Consider the following 14,959-nt stretch of genomic DNA (forward strand, 5'->3'; position numbering starts at 1 on the left):
TGGTTTTTCAAAACCTTAGTGTGCCTACAGTCCCCCAGAAAATAAGGTAAAATTAATATTTCCAGCCGAGGACCAGAGAATCTGATTCAGAAGTATGGGATGAGGCTGGGAAAAAATGGATTTTTAATAAACACCCAAGGCAAATTTACTGCAGGTAGACTTTAGACCACCCTTTGGGAAACAGTGGACCAGACCTAGAAATAGGAGAGACTGGGAGTACAGACTTGCCAGTATTGCTCCAGGACTAGCCTTCTCTGTCCAGCTGATTGCCCATTTGGGACTGTTATGTCCCTGTAGTGAAAAGAAGACCGTAGCAGGTTGCCATGGCTTAGGGAAAACAGCCCTTCAAAACATCCAACTTGATTTGTTCAGCTCCCATATTTAACATTTAACCTTCTGACTTTAATATGATTTCTTAAATAGATTTTTCTACTAGGGCGAGTATGTGCTGACCAATAGACATGAATTTTAGCTAGGAGTTATAACTCTCACAGGTAATGAATAAAATGGCATTGCACTTTATTAATCAGTCTACTATAACTCTGATTAATGTGAGTCATTTCACTAGAGCCAGCTCTCTCTTGAATGGACTGAGAACAAAGAGTTTGTGAACCTGCAAACCTTAGAGCCGACATACATTTTGAGGCCTGATTTATTCTTTCTTTTGAAACCCAGAAACTTGAAACCTCCATCCCTCAAACTTTGTCAAGTTTGATAAGACAGTTCATAAAAAGTCATTCATCTGGGTCCTACCCTTCCATGCTTGGCTTTTAAACACTTGTAACCTCTGAACTATTGAAGGGGATGGCGATGAGTTTTTAATATCCTTACCTTTTGCTCTTCTCAAATGTCATTTGTCTGATTTGGAACACAGTAGCACCTGGTAAATCTGGAAAACACACACAAATGAGTCTGACTGGAGACAGTGGTATGGAAACTGAAGCAACCCTTATTAGACACCCCTTTTTTCCTTATGAAATATTTTAAAAATAGAGCAAAAAAACATGAGTCAGGGTAAAGCAGTTACAGTTTCCGCGGTCCCCCTGAATGAGGAAATTATCAAGGTATTTGCCCCTGCACACCTTCCACATCCTGTGCTCTGCGTGGAAGCCTATTTCTTACTGCCACTCTCCTCCTTGCCAGCTGCACTCCATGAATCTTTCTCTTCACGTGCTCACCAAGCCCGCTCCTCCTTTTGGGGCTTTGTCCCTGGCCTCCTCTCCCTGTAATGTTCTTGACCCTCTTTTTCTTATGACAGGCTTCTTCTTTTCCTTCACGTCTCAGCTTAAACATCACCCTTCACTGATAATCCCATCTAAAGTAGCCACTATTTCATTATTCAATTATATGCTCTGTGTGGCACTTACCAACTGCTGATATTTTTCTTGGTTATTTATTTGTTTTTTATAATCTGTCTCCCTCAACTAGAACATCAGCCCCATTAGGGCAGGAATCTTCTATTACATCCTGTGTTCACTGTTATGTCTGCAGTGCCCCAAGCTGTGCCTAACACAGGAGAGGTATCTGGGGAGGAGATAAAGGATGACAGAGGAAGGACATTTCTGATCTGAGGCTGATTCTATTGTTGGAGGCACCCAACTGGGTATTTCTTTGCTTTAAAAATAAAATATTTTTATCCACCTCCTCTGGAAATAGATCAGAGATTTTAGAGATGTGTTGAGTTTATTGCATAAGACTATTTAATAGTGGTTAAAAGAAAATAGATTAGTTAAACAGAGTCCTCACTAAATGTTTGTCTTCGTTAGCTCGGTCTCGTAAGTTATTACAGTATAAAATCAGGCAAAACTGCTGAAATACTTGAATTCAGGTAGTTAATTTGCCAAGCATGATAAAAATGTTTATACTAAAGGTTTTTTGTATTTTGTTTCCAAAAGAGCTCAAAAATACCTTGTTGACCATAAATGGGGTAATAGTAAAGTATCTTTCAAAGAAACCTGGAAATAGGAAATGAGGCTGCCTTCTAAGAGTTAAATCAGTAAGACACACACACACACACACACATACAATAAATTGACTGAAGAAATAAACTGATAGACACTAATAAACTGATAGATAAATATGATAGATAAGACTTTGGAAACACCTATAACTTCAGTCAAAGTGACTTGCAGGTAATCTCAGGATGGCAAGCACCAGAATGGGACTGTTAATTTAACAAGTGCAAGTCTAATCAATTATTTGGAGAAAGCCTGGCTGAACAGAGGAGGTGGGCAGAGGCACTGTTAGCCTATAGCATGGAAAACCTAAGCCGAAGGAGTCAGATACTGGTAACACCTTCCAAATATTGTTCAGAGGAGAAGGGGCCATGGCCCAAGGACTTGAGCTCTCAGGTCTCTGTGGCAAATGTATCCTTTGATAAGTCATCTACCTACCTCTCCTGACTCAGATTTCACTCTCTAAATATAGAATTTAAATCACTTTGCTCCCTGTCCACAAGGAGCAAATGCCTTGATGTACTGATGTGAGGGTCCATCTGCTAACTGGCTGCATTTACCGTTAAAATGGACCAAACCTGAATTCTGGCTATACAGCAATTTCTGTGAGCTTGGGTTAGTGTGTCTCTACCCCTGAGATAAAGTTCTAGGGCAGAGTGACTTGTGCATGGCATAGAATGGACCAGAATTTATACTGCCTGTGATGGGCTGGGGCTGAGGAGACAAGGGCTGAGCTTAGCTCAGTTTCTTCTCTCAAGCTCACTAATCATATAACTCACATGACCTCCTGAGAATATATTGAGTGAGGGAAAGACAAGAGGCCAGGAGTGTATTCTAACTGGACACATCCTCAAGAACCCACAAGGTGCCAAACCAAGGAGCCATAGGGACTCTAGTTCATGGGTTGAGAAAGCTTTTCTGTACATTTCCAGATAATAAATACATTATTAGGCTTTGCTAGCAAAGGAGACAGGTAGGCCCCAGAGGGAAACAGAGACCAGTGTGAGAACAAGGGTAGAGGTGGGAGGGCAAGATGAAACTTTCTAGAGAAAGCTAAGGAGAGAATTCCCTTGGCCAGGAATGAGATGAGCTCAGGTAATTGGTGGAAAGTACCAAATCCCAGGGCACCCTGAGACCACTCATAAAGTGTCTCCAAGCTACACACTCAATTCTCTGTGGGTCTGTCTCTGCCTGGCTCTGATAGGCCCCGTCAGCTCTCTACCACTCATTAGGGTAAAGGGATCTTCCCCAGGAGTTAGGATAACACACCTAGATGGTACCCTAATGAATGAATGGCATTATTTTGAAACTGAATCCTCCAGCTACAGATGAATGTCTGTTTCCTTGAGGGGACAATGAGACTTACTGAAAGAACCTAACTTAACTAAACTTGCTGTTTGTTTTGGGGATAAGTATATAGCAGAGAGTCTAAATATATGTTTTCCATGATAGTTTTTTCATTATATATTTTATTCTTTGGACTTGAAATCACTTTAAATTTTTATTTATTTATGCTAAAAATATGCAGATGAACAGATTAGTGTAATTGAGCAGAAGGTGAACCAGAATCACAGAGCAGTTGGGGAGTTGGTGTAAATGGAGTGTGGGCTCCAGGTTCTAATCTATTATCCCTCTGCCTGCAGCAATTCTCAAGTGCTGCTGTGGACAGGGATAGGCGGGGGTGGGGGTGGGGGGACCATGTAATTTGAAAAAGCTCTCATTCCTCTTTACCCCCATTGAAGTTTCTCTGGGTTTTCCTGAGACCTCTTTAAACAAAATAGAACAGACAGACAGATTAACAAAAAATGAGTTTTACAAGAGAAGCTGGGGAACGGTTCTACTTACTTAGAGGTGGCCAACAGAAGAGCTAGGAAGCGCAGAACAATTCCTGGATCAGCTAACCCCACGAGCTTGGGTGATGCAAACCAAGAGAGTGGAGAGAAGCCACCCAATAAATCACCAGATAGAACCATTTGAAGGCCTTTCTTTCCTAAAATAGAAGAGAGGAATGTGTCTCAGATCTGTATTTATTTCAAAAGGATCAAAGACAAGTAAATTCTTTCAGAATTTGAATATGTGTCAAGTAAGTCACTGGAGACAAATGACAAAATTTTTTTTTTCCCACCAAAGGAGGGTTGTTTAAAGGGGTATTGCACTCTCAAAACATACCCACACCAAAACCCCTTCCTCCCAACAGTTAAAATGTAACTGGGGGCTTTAGGTAGGTCAAGGATCCCCAACCTCTGGGCTGCGGGCTGGTACCAGTTCTGGCCTGTTAGGAACCAGGCTGCACAGCAGGAGTTGAGCTTGAATGTAATGTGCTTGAATCATCCCCAACCTTCCCCCGACCCCTGGTCAGTGGAAAAATTGTCTTGCCTGGAACCGGTCCCTGGTGCCAAAAAGATTGGGGACCACTGGGTTAAATAACATCAGGAAAACATTACGAGGAGTCTGGAAGAGACTAAGACTGTTTCTAGCATCTGCATGGTAGAAGTTCAGTAGATATATCAGTGTAGCTGTAAAATACCTAATATGAAATAATATGGAACCTAGACTCAACAACTAGAAATATATACATTTTGGAGTTTGAATAGACCCCGGAGAAATTACTCAGGCGAAGAAACTGAATTCCTGCTCTGGACTCCAAATCCGTGAGCTGGACTGGAGAAGGCACCTGTGCAGGCCTCTGGTACAGACCACGCAGAATGCCCTTTGTCTGAACACTCCCCACTGAGCTCCTTGACTGCCAAGACTATATTCTTCATCTCTGCACTCCTAATATCTAGTGCAGTGCTGGATACCGAGTGAGCGTCCAGGGATGTCTGTTAAACCATTCAGAAGAAGCAAGAGTGTAAATCCTAGGGCAACAAGAAAAAAAATCTAGAGGAAAAACCCTGTGACCTCCCAGGGCATGGCAAGGCAACATTACCCCCAAAAAACCAAAAGTAAGCTTGACCTCATGTATGTTTCTTCAGCTGATCACCCCAAGCCACAAGTAAACATTTGCTGGACTGCCAGAGCTATCACTTCCATCATCGCTATTAACAACATGGCTTGCTTATTTTTACCTGATTGGAGTATTAGAATGAACTCACTCACAGTTACATCCCCTGCTTTAATTACAGCTGAAATAAAAATTAGACAGATAGGTGACTTTCATTCAAGTATTTCAGAAATGCTTCATTTCTGAAGTCTGAAATATTAAGGGTAGGTTGAAAACAGCATATGTTTTGAAGCTAAAAGTAGAGGTTATCTCCTCATGGAAAAAGATCAAATGCAATTCTATTTACCTTGTGATTATAATGGCTCATCAGATTTAGTAGCTGTTGGGAAATAATCATATCTTTTCTGTATCTAAATTATTTACTTTTTTCCCCTGAAAAGACTAAAAATAATCTGAACCCTGAATTTCAATGGCACAAAGTATTGTGTGTTACATATTTATAAGCCAGCCACAGAACAAAAGGAAGCAATAAAGAATTAAACATTACATTCTCTTAAGAAATATTTTCTTTCAGTATCACATAAATATCTTCAAGCACTTCCATTTTCTTTTTGAAACCAGTAATTCTATGACATTTCAAAGTGTAATAACTATATACACAATTTTTATATAGAGGCTAGGATGACTTCTTTTTAGAACCAAGAATAATTAGCCACACATGGCATATTATTTATTGTCCTGTGATCTTTGTTATTTAATTTCATATTCTGAAACTGCTTGCTTCTAAATTTAGTCAAGAAAATGAGAGAATGTCATGGTTGCTTTGCTGGCTGTACAGTACATTACAGTGGATGTGACGATACCTAGAAGGATTTTTCAAATGTGGATTTTTCAAATGTAGATATGTTGTTTGTCTTTTCAGGTTTGTGAAAGGTTTGAAAAAGTCTAGTAATTTCAGTTTACTAAGAGACCCCCCATCCAAGGTCCTAAAAAATTCTAAGTGGCCGTAAAGGGCAATACCTGGTGGGGTGAAGGAGAAGAACATAACTATTGCTACAGAAACTAAAGCCAGTGGCTACTGATGTCCCTGAAAAGCACACCCCTTCCTCCCTGCTGTCCCCTTTCTTCTGTTGCCTCCAGAGACCATGATGTCTAGATCTGGACTTAAAAAAAAATTTTTTTTAAGTTGTCCAATCCCCGTTCCAGACAAAAATCCCCAAACAAAAACCAAAAACAAACAAACAAACCGAAACTCTGCTGCACATCAGGTGACAGGGACCTGCTATGGCTGATGTGTCTTTAGGGGCAGGGGGTCAGAGGCACCTCCGAAGAATGTAGTGGTGCATGGAATGGAGTTTTGGAATCTCTGCCACCTTGTGCCACCACCGGAAGTCGGGCCACCCTTCCTGATCCGGTGTGGTGCCACTGTCCAGGCTAGAGCTGCATGCACAGTGGTGCAAGTTGTGTGCTATGCTTGGTGCCCAGCAAAGGGGAGCCCGGGGGTGGGGGGTGGGGGTAAAATCCAGATCTGGCTCCCCTTGCCCAACCAAGGTCCCTGGCCCAGGGCTGCTTCTGCAGGGAGGAAAGAGAACCTTTTATGTTTCATCTACCTACAGAGAGGGGTGGTTTTCTTACTTGCATGAAGGTCTGAGGAGCTAGCAAGGCCCAGGCCCAAGACTCTAGATGTCCTGGAGAGACCTTCTGACCCTGCTCCTGCCCCCGCCTTTCTGGCCTGCGTGTCCCTGGGGCTTGTAGTGCTCCAGGTAGGGTGATGATCACCGGGAATAAGCCCTGAAAAGCAGCATGGCTCTGGGTTGATCCCATGGGGGAGGCCCTCTCTCAGCTTTGAAGGGGCCTCAGTGAGGCAGGGTGGGAGGCTCTGACTTGCTCCCTTCCCCCCACTGGGAAGCATTAGTGTGTGGGGCCCTTGTCGCTTTGATTTGCAGAACTAGGATGGAGACTTGGGCTTGTTATGGCTTCTCTTCTCTTCTCTCTCCTCCTCCCTCCACTTGGCCCCTTTGCTCCAAAGGAAAAGACTCATGAAATGACTCCATACCTAAGGTTTTAGGGGCTTGATTCATTTTCTCTCTTAGGTGAATTTTAAGTGTGCTCGGAGAAGTATGGCTACCCAAAGGAATTCCTGGAATTTTTATTTACATTTCTGGAGAGAAAGCCAAGATTTGGGCCTTCCCCCAACCTCCTCAGTTTATCCCATAGATTTCCCTGGATTACCTGGACCACTCTGGAATCAGGCCAGGCAAGGGCTCACAAGGACACCCACATACCCTAGATCCACACATTTGAAAACTGCAAAATAAGTTTAAAACTGTCAAATAAAATATGTTTTCTCTGTCTTTCTTGACAAGTCAATGAGAAAATCCAAAAACATTGATAAAGATGTGATCTTTATAAAACGGGTTTCTCTTTTCTATCCTAATGGCTTGGACAGAAAAGGCCCAGAGGTCTGAGAGGGGGAAATACCTAAACTATTTACCTCAGCCCAAACTAAGTATAATGGGCAAAAGGGTTTTGGACAGGCGAGATGTGCCTAGCACACCTTCTTACAAAGAAGCTTTTTTTTTTTTTTTTTTTTTCCCTAATATGGAACATTGAAAAATTAATCCCTGCCTTTTGTCATCTAGTAGTTATGGATTGAATGATGTCTTTTAACCCTTTTCGCCAAATCTGTTGCCCCCAGAACACAACAAGGATGCCAGCCTGTTAAACCAAGCACGCTGTTGACCGGAGACAGCCAACTGACCTGGAGTCTGCACGATCCTTCCCCATGTGGGAAGGCCACGCTCCCCTCCACACCCCCACTCTTATTAGGGTTTTCTGGACCCAAGGGTAGGTAGGACGACGACCATGTCCAGCTTGAAGCAGCTAGAGGAGCTTGAGACCTTCGCCCATTGTCCTTTACAAGATTACAAAGGGTCTTAATATCTGAGAGGGGGGGATAGTTAATTTTTACGAACCAGGGGTATGGACTTGGGGGGGATTGCTGGGGGAGTGGGGTGCTGGGTGGAGGGGAACAAGGGGGAGAAAATTGGAACTGTTGTAACAATATAATCAATAAAAAACATTAAAAAAAAAAAAAGATGTGATCTTTATATGATGAAAGTTAACAAAATAACAAAGGTGGCTGAATTTAATTATTTTTGCACATGTTTGGATGAGCTAGTTACATTTTATATGAGTAACAAAAGACAAATAATTCAGAAATTATTCTTTTATTCCACAATATTTTATTTTCTTGATTTCAGTAAAACACTATGTCGTTAAAGTAGATTTTTATGTAATTTGTGTTCAACTGACAGTAATAACAAAAAATTAAAAATTAAATGCAATTATATTCAAGATGTTTAATGTGTCAATATGTTTTCATGAAAATGGAAGTTAAAGCAAATATAAAATTAAAATTATGATTACTTTATGTTCAAGAAGTTGTTTTAAACATATTTTATATTGTCTATTATAATTAAAAGACAAATTTAAAAATAAACCATGAATACACCAACATTTTATTTACTTTTTTCTAAGTCAAAGTGTTTTTTTAATTTGCAATCCAAAACAAATACAATTTCTTTTCTATTGAAGTAGATGAGATGTGTATTATTCTTGTTTCCAAAATTATATCATTTAATATTTTTGTGGTTCTTTTCCATCTTCTAAATGCTTTCAGAGATATACCAATAATTCTTATAACAACCTTGTGAAGTAAGCAAGAAAGTAGTATTATCTCTTGTTACTAATAAGGAAGTAGAAATTCACAGATATAACAAGATTATAAAAACACTTGACTTAGATGCCTGAAGATTGCTCTGACTTCTGTTCTTTATGTTGCAGTTCAAGTCCCTCACATATTCAGTATTTTAAGAAGTTTTTACATATGTTTTATTTTTTAGATTATGCTATTACAGTTGTCCTGATTTTTCCCTTTCCCCCACTCCACCCATCACCCCCCATCCCTCAGGCAATCCCCTCACTATTGTTCATGTCCATGGGTCATATGTATAAGTTCTTTGGCTACTCCATTTCCTATACTGAACTTTACATCCCCATGGCTCTTCCGTAACTACCTGTTTGTACTTCTTAATCCCATCACCTCTTCACCCATTTCCCCACACCCTCCCCCCATCTGGCAACCATCAAAACGCTCTCTATATTCACAATTTTATCTCTGTACTTCTTGTTTGCTTAGTTTGTGCTTTAAATTTAATTGTTGATAGATATGTATATATTGCCATTTTATTGTTCATAGTTTTGATCTTTTTTTCTTAAATAAGTCACTTTAACATTTCATAGGATAATGGTTTGGTGAAGATGAGCTTCTTTAGTTTATTTGTCTGAGAAGCTCCTTATCTGCTCTTTCATTCTAAATGATAGCTTTGCTGAGTAGAACAATCTTGGCTGCAGGTCCCGCTTTCCATGACTTTGAATACAGTATTTCTTGCCAACCCCTTCTAGCCTGCAAAGTTTCTTTCGAGAAATCAGCTAACAGTCTTATGGGAACTCCACTGTAGGTAACTAACTTCTTTTCTTTTGCTGCTTTTAAGATTCTCTCTTTATCTTTCACCTTTGGCATTTTAATTATGACGTGTCTTGGAGTGGGCCTCTTTGCATCCATCTTGTTTGGGAGTCTCTGTGCTTCCTGGGCTTGCATGTCTATTTCCTTCACCAAATTATGGAAATTTTCTTTCATTATTTTTTCAAACAGAGTTCCAAAGTCTTGCTCTTTCTCTTCTCCTTCTGGCACCCCTATAGTGTGAATGTTGGACCTCTTGAAGTTGTCCTAGAGGCTGCCTATACTATCCTCATTTTTCTGGATTCTTTTTTCTTCTTGTTGTTCTGATTGGTTGTTTTTTGCTTCCTTATGTTCCAAATCATTGATTTGATTTTCAGCTTCATCCACTCTACTGTTGTTTCCCTGTAAATTGATCTCTATTTCAATTGCTGTATCCTCCATTTCTGACTGGATCTTTATGATGCTAAGGCCCTTGCTAAGATCCTTAAGTATCTTTATAACCAGTTTTTTTAATTCTGTATCCGATAGATTGCTTATATCCATTTCACTTAGCTCTTTTTCTGGAGTTTTGATCTGTTCTTTCATTTGGGCCATGTTTCTTTGTCCCCTTGTTTTGGCAGCCTCCCTGTGTTTGTTTCAGTGTATTTGGTAGATCTCTTTTGACTCTATGTCTTGGTAGTGTGGCCTCCTGTAGGGTCCAGTGGCACAGCCTCCCCTACCATCCAAGCTGGGTGGGTACTCGAGGTGTGTCCTTCATGTGGGTTGAGTACATCCTACTCTTGTAGTTGAAACTCGGTTGCTGTTGGCAGGTCAGTGTGAGGGATTTACCCAGGCCAGTCAGCTTCAAGGACTGGCTGTGACCACTTACCAGCAACCTCTGCCCTCCTTTAAGGATCAGCTGTGCAGGGGCAGGGTGGCAGTATGTGGCTGTCTGCTGGGTGTGTAGGCCCTGGGGTTCACTGGTTGGTTCAGAACAAGGTCAGCCCCAACCTGTGTTTTCCCCAGGGCCACCCTGCCTGAGCTATAAAGCAATTTGAGATGGCTACTACTTGCTCTGGGCTTGGAGATTCCCAGGTAAAGCTAAGTTGTGAATCTAGGCTGGCTATGGCTAGTGCCCAGCCTGGGGCTCACTGAGGCCAGCTGTTGCTTGTTTGATAGGATTTAGGAAGTTGTGCAGCATGAGTCAAGACAAACTCTTCATATGGCAAAGCAGCTTGAGTGGGCCTGTAAGTTTCATGAGGTGGAGTCTCTGGGGATCTCCAAGGTGGGTCAAATAGTGTTAGCCAGGTTGATGGAGTCTCAATATGGTACCAGCTTGCCGGCTCTGTGGCTCAGTCTGGATGGATGTGGTTTCTTTAATTCCATAGTTGTCAGAGTTCCATTCAACACGGTTTCTGACAATTCTGAGTAATTGTCGTTCTACAGTTTAGTTGTAATTTTGATGTACTTCTGCAAAGAGGTGAGCCATGACTGCCTACGCCACCATCTTGACTGGAAATGCTACACCAACATTTTAAATAAAATTATTTAAATATAGCTGAACTTTTAAATATTTGAATATTTGGTTAAATCTTATTAAATGTATTTATAAAAATTAAATTGTTACAATCTTAGCATTTAATATCCATCTAGTTGTCAGTATAAAGAATCAGTATTATGGTTCATGCATGCTGCAGCTACATCCTTATATTTACATTTTAAAAGTTAATATGTATTGCTTGTTATTGAAAGCTATCCTCAGTCACTGTGTGCAAGTATTGCAAATGCCATCTGATTCTCAAATACGTCCAGGACTATGAGATGGAACACAACGAGAAGCCAGAAGAGGGATGCTCAGCACTACTGGATAATGATACTGTGTTATGCAAGAATGTATTGCATTCATACACTTAGAGAGGAAGGATTTGACAACTTAATTAGTTTGTCTTTTCTTCCCTAGGAGCTTCCACCACTCAAATCTTTTCAAAGCAGTTTTTGTTTCTAATATTGGCAGCAATACAACCCACAAAACTTGTTCTGTTTTGAAGACATAGGGCAAGAGAGGCATGAAGTATTTCTGTGAGTCCTGGATGGTGTTATCTCAAGAAGAAATGTTTAGGGTCATGGTTGCACTGGGCCAGCATGGTGTGCTGGATCCCTAGGGCCCGAGGCACCCATATGTTTTTAAATCAGTTTAGTGTGTGTGCGGTAAACACAGGGGACAGGTCAGGCGTCTGGGCTCCCTGGGTCCTACGGTGGTGCTATCTGGAAGTTTAGGAGAATTCATCCTTAAAGAAACCTCTGGTACCAGAATTTAGAAGCAGATATTTACTTGGTAGAAACCCTACTTTAATTAGAAAATTACAAATAAGTTACGTTAAATTTTTACTTCCCATTTTGCTGTGGTTTCCCTCTCTCTCTCTCTCTCTCTCTCTCTCAATTCCCTACCCTCACCCCCCATGTGTTCTGCCAGCACAAATCAAAACTGGTCTGGGACCTATCAGTCAATTTGCATTCTGAATTTGGTGCCTGAATTATTTTTCTTTAACATTCTTATTACGATATAATTCACATACTGTACACTTTATTCATTTTAAGAGCACATATCAATTTTTTTGTAGATTCAGTTTTGCTACCATCACCACAATCAACTTTAAGAACAATTTCATCACTCCAAAAGGAAACTACACAGCCATTTGTAGATACTCTTTATTTCCTTTCAAACTTCTTCCCTCTCCTTCTCCCTCCTCTTCCTGGCCCCAGGCAACAACTAATCTACTTTCTGTCTTTATAGATTTGCCTATTATGGACCTTTCATGTGACTGGTATTGTACAATATGTGGTTTCTTTCACTCACTATGTTTTCGAGTATCACCCATATTGTAGCATGTATCACGACTTCATTTCTTTTTGTTGCTGCATAATATTCCACTGTAGGGACATACCACATTTTATTTATCTACTCATTAGTTGATGGACATTTGAATTGTTTCTACTTCTTGGCTGTTAAGAGTAATGATGCTATGAACATTCACACGTAAGTGTTTGTGTGGACATATGTTTTCATTTCTCTTGGGTATGTAGATAAGACTGCAATTGCTAGGTTATATGTTAATTCTATATTTGACTTTTGAGGAACTGCCAGGCTGTTTTCCAAAGAGGCTGCACCAATTTACCTTCCCACCAGCACTGTATGAAGCTTCCAATTTCTCCATACCTTTGTCAACGTTTGCTATGGTCTGTCTTTTTTATGACAGCTGTCCTAGTAGATGAGAAGTGGTATGTCATTGTGATTTTGCTTTTGTATTTCTCTAATGAGTAATGGTGTTGACAGTTCTTTTTAACTGGCTATTTCTGGTGAGAGAGAGAACCAAAAATTCTGTGAACTGCCCTCACTCAATGCCAAGCTCATGGTGCTTAGATATAAACCAAAGAACAAAAGCGTCAGGAGAGACCCGAGACCCAGGGCGGGATCCTGCTTTACAACAAGGCTCACCTGAAAGGCTGGGTGGTTACTACTTCCACTGTCAGAAAGTGCTGATCTTCAGTGAGGTTTTTTTTTTTAATTCGAAGCTTTTTAAGAAGTTTAAAGAGTCTAGAAATTTTATTCTGATATATTTCACAGAAAATTAAAAATATATACACATTTTATTTATATTAACACATGCTCTTAGTTTATATAGGTTCTAGTTTTACAGATTGGCTAATAAAAGAATTACAAATGTCATAAAACAAAATCTTTATATAGTTTAAGTTTTACTGAATTGCAAGAGATGAATTTTCATTTAACTATACATATAAAAACCTTTGGAAACAACAAAATAATTAAGAAATTAAAATTACAATTTCCTGTGCTCTGGGATTAATCTAATGTTTCTTCTATGCTCAGATCCCACTTAGTCACTGGGGGTCTAGCTTTGTTCTCAGAAGAAGACCAGCTTTCTCTTCACCCCAACAGCCTCCTCCTTCACTTGACTAAGTCCATTTACAGATTTTTAAAGACAAACTCCTGCAGCCCACTAAGTTGTTGCTATTTTCCTTTCCCTTTTGAGTTAACGAACAGTAGCCTGAGGCTAGTATGCAGATCTGGGCACATTTACAGGCAGCAGGCAGCTGAGCAGGGATTTGCAGGGAAATTCCAGTAGGTCAGAAGGGTACAGACCAAAACCTGGACAGAGGGGCATTAATGACTAAAACATACAGTGACATACAGAAAATATAAAATAATAATAATAATAATAACAAAACATATTCTGCGATCACCTTGCTTTGTTTTTAGTTACTAGATTTATTTTAAAATTTCAAATGACTTTAAAAGAGTGCATGTGAATTTTATGTTCACTGAAAAGGAACAAAGGTTTTAAAAGGTGTTGAAAATGCAGTCTATGAAAACAGAGGCTTGACCATCCTGCTTCCTGTATATATATATATATGTGTGTGTGTGTGTGTGTGTGTGATACATTTAGCTCATTTTCCTCAACCTGGCACATTTTGAAAAGGCACCTGGCATTGCCACATATGTGTGTGACTGTGTAAGAGCATGTATCCATCTGGGTCCATCTATCTTCCCCCACCCCCTTTGTAACCCTGACCCCCCTTTTCTGATTCACCTTTCTCCAGTTCTCAGACCTTTAAAGAGGATTCTCTCCCTCCAGCTTCTACTCAAACCCTGGCCCTCTGTGAGCAAAATGCCCTAAACTAATTTCTCTATTTCATATTTCCAGTCCCCCATTCTTCCTCACCCAAACTGATGGTTTTCTCCTAAAGGCCCGTTTCCTGTTCTCCCTTTCTTAAACACACCTCATCTTTCCCTTGCTCCCTGCCACCCCCTTTGGAGGCTCCCCTCTCTGCTCCTCAGGCTCCAGTCTCTTTCTTTCCAGGGCCATTGCCACAGGCTGCCATATTGATTTTCTGAAACCACAGCCGCGCCTGCCCCCATAGCTTGGAATGGAATTAGAGGGCCTTTGTTATCTGAACCTCTTACCTTTGGCAGAGGACATTTCTTTCTTGGCGTGGCTCCTGCCTAGTGACCTAGCAGCTACAAGTGGCCTTCGTGTGTGGGTGACTGGAACCCAGGAATGACTCACCGAATTCCTTCCTTTTCCTGGAATGCATGGAGCTAATGCTCTTTCAAAGCCTTTGCACTGGGCTCTTCCCTCTGGTTGGAACACTCTTCCAGGTGTTCTCCCCTGGGCTCGCTCCTTTTCACAGTCAGACCTCAGCTCAGATAGCACCGCTTCTGAGATGCCTTCCCCGACAACCTTCACACGGGCTCAGTGACAGGAGGGGCCTCTGATTGGTTCACCGCAGAGTTCTCAAGCACCTACAACAGTGCTGGCACGTGGTATGCACTTGAGAAGTATGTGCGGACGTTAGAATAAAGCAGCTTCTACAGAAACGTCTAGGTTGCACGAGTCCTGCTGTTCTCTTTTGGGCAAGAAAGGAACTGAGGGATGAACAAAGAAAGGAGGAGCAAAGAAGAGAAGAGGGACAGAGAGCTCCTTGCAGGGCAGAGGTAAACATAGACCCCTGGAGAGAAAAGAGAGCGTAGGGTTC

General features: G+C 40.9%; 1 long non-coding RNA gene across 1 annotated transcript; it reads right to left on the bottom strand.

Annotated features, from left to right (window-relative positions):
- Positions 1 to 830: 830 nt before the first annotated feature.
- On the bottom strand, positions 831 to 14,741 carry LOC150005706 (uncharacterized). Its single transcript, XR_016511698.1, has 3 exons — positions 14,491 to 14,741; positions 3,801 to 3,945; positions 831 to 889 (listed from the first exon to the last, which is right to left on the bottom strand). It is a non-coding gene; the product is annotated as an uncharacterized LOC150005706 (long non-coding RNA).
- Positions 14,742 to 14,959: the final 218 nt, after the last annotated feature.

This window comes from Furipterus horrens, unplaced genomic scaffold (assembly GCF_987537825.1).
Source record: "Furipterus horrens unplaced genomic scaffold, mFurHor1.1.pri manual_scaffold_6, whole genome shotgun sequence".
Lineage (NCBI taxonomy): Eukaryota > Metazoa > Chordata > Mammalia > Chiroptera > Furipteridae > Furipterus > Furipterus horrens.